Source organism: Olea europaea, chromosome 7 (assembly GCF_002742605.1).
Source record: "Olea europaea var. sylvestris chromosome 7, O_europaea_v1, whole genome shotgun sequence".
In the NCBI taxonomy this organism is placed as follows: domain Eukaryota; kingdom Viridiplantae; phylum Streptophyta; class Magnoliopsida; order Lamiales; family Oleaceae; genus Olea; species Olea europaea.
Genome location: NC_036243.1, coordinates 15,563,508 through 15,566,188, shown reverse-complemented (window position 1 = coordinate 15,566,188; position 2,681 = coordinate 15,563,508).

Here is a 2,681-nt window from a genome sequence, read left to right as displayed (position 1 = left end):
TCAATGGTCCCACAAGTTTTGAACGACACATTTCAAAATTTCTATCATAATATACTAAAAAATCTAATTTTAATAATCACCAAACACCCTCTCAATCTTTTTGAGGGACAATATAAGATTTTTCCGTCTCATACTTGATTGTTAAATGCTACTATGGTGACGATATGAGTGAATTGTCTAAATAGTCACTGAACTTTGCAAAAGGTTTTCAATGGATTATTAAACTTTAAAAATCACCTAAATGGTCACAGAACTTTGCAAAAATTTTTTAAGGGATCACTGAATTTTAAAAATAATATAAATGATCACTGAACTTTACAAAATGTTTTTCAGGAGTCATTGAATTTAATGACCCCGTGAAAATATTTTGCAAAATTCAGTGATTTCGTGGAAACTTTTTGCAAAGTTCAGTGACCATTTATGTGATTTTTAAAGTTCAACGACCCAGTGGAAATTTTTTGCAAATTCAGTGACCATTTAGATAATTTTTAAAGTTCAGTGAACCTTTGGAAACATTTTACAAAGTTTAGTGACCATTTGGAAAATTCACTCGTGACGATATTGCAGGGAGAGTCTTTGGGAACATAGATGTAGCCAGTGGGGACCTTGGGGATTCCATGATCCTTATCTCTTGTTTGATCCCCTTTTTGGGGTAAAATGTATTATTGAATGGTGATTTTTTTTTTTTTGGAAAAATATATGGTTAAAAAGTAAAGAGAATTTTTCAAAATATATGTATGATTATTTTATAGGAGAATGTGTGGATAAAAATGAGATTTGGACAAATACATTTTTGAAAAAATGGGGCCAAAAAGGATCATTATTTAAAGCTTTAGATTATCGATGATAAAATAGCTGCAACCTAGCGAACGTATTTTGTTTTGGCATTGGAAATTGGGTTTCAATCTTTTTTCTATTTTCCTTTAAAAAATTGGTGCAGTCAGTTCCTAGTAGCAAATTTGTCCCTGCATTTAAAATTCGACTTTTCAATCCCCCAACCTTTAGTTCTACTTTCATATTCCGTCCATCTCACACTTGGTCATTAAACTCTACTGCGATGATGGTATTGTAGGTGAGGTTATGGGGACAAGGACGAAGCCAGTTGGGACCTTGGGGGTCCCTGAACCCTTAACCCCAATTTTCTCTTTTTTTAATATACTTTTTGAACCTGCAAAATAAAATTTAAAGTTTTGGATTATTGATGATAAAGTTGTCCCAACCTAGTGATAAAAATATTTTTGTTTTGGCATTGAAGATTGAGTTTGAATCCTTGAAACTACGTTTAATTTTTTTTATTTTTTCTGTAAAAAAAAAAATGGTAAAGTTAGTATTTAGTCTTTAAAACCTCTGACAAATTCATCCCTAACATTTAAAAGCCGACTTTTCAATCCCCAACCTACAGTTTATTTCCATATTCCGTCATTGGTGGCTATTTCTTGGCTGTGCAGAGTTTTTGTTTTTTAAATTTTACTATGCTTTTTCAAAACACGTTTCAATGACTAAACTACTATCCATGATGATTTTATTCCACCACTACTACTTAACCATCATAAAAAGTTCAACATTGATCACTAAAGAAAGTGTGATTTTATAAAGGGATAATTGTAGCAAAAGCCCCAAACCTTTAAAATAATAGCAGATTTTTTCCAAACTTTTAATTTGTTGCAGTTTTCACTCTTAATCTTTTCAAACGTTGTAGAGGAGGCCCTTTTGAACAATTTCCATCCAAACATTTGTCAGTTGACCATCCAAAAAAAGATTGACCACTTTTTATCAAAATAGAGGAGGGACAACTTTACATCAAAATTTTGGAAAACTCAGGGATGATCCTTACAAAGAAGAGAACAAATATTTTCAAAAAATTATCGATAATGAACTCTCTTGAAGTCGAAGAACTTGAAAATGGAGATGTCCAATGTGCATGCCATTTGAGAGGATCACTATCCGAACCCATTTATGGTATGTTTTTATAAGTGTCGTTGTTGCCAGTTACAGTTTAAGAGTAAAATTGTACAAAACTTACTCTTTGTGAGAGACCCATATACTTTGAACGTTGGGATTGTTATGAAGAAGTACAATAACCCACTGCATTAAATCGATTTTATGATTTCATTTTTGTGGAGAATGAAATAGGTAGGGTTTTCAAAATTTGCATGCAATGTACTGTATGGACAAAATGTTGTAATGGGTATGTAGGGACGTCTATTATGATAACCATATTTGTTTTCATTGGACTTGCATAATTTTTTCCCTTTTCAGGAAATAGCTCCATTTATTTCACAATCCGGCAGAACCATGGTGGGATTCTTTTTTGCCAGATGCAAAATTACATTATAAACAGGTAAGATTAGCTATCTTGATTACCTGGATCCAGATTTCTTTAATCCATATCTTGTAGACAATACAATGATCAGGGTAGATTATGGTGATCTAATGAGATATGTGCATAGCCTTGAAAAGAAAAGATTGAGTGAAGAGTCATATTGGTTAGTTACTGATGCATAGTTCATGAATGTTGTGAAATGGCTTAGTCCCACAAGAGTTGTAGATATGTATTGTTCGTCGAAACCGATAGAAGTACTAGATTTACTACATGATGAGAATGTACGAACTAAAGTTTTAGTTTGAAAACTGATGAGATACTAGAGAGTGTTAGTATCAACAATGAAGATATGGAGGTC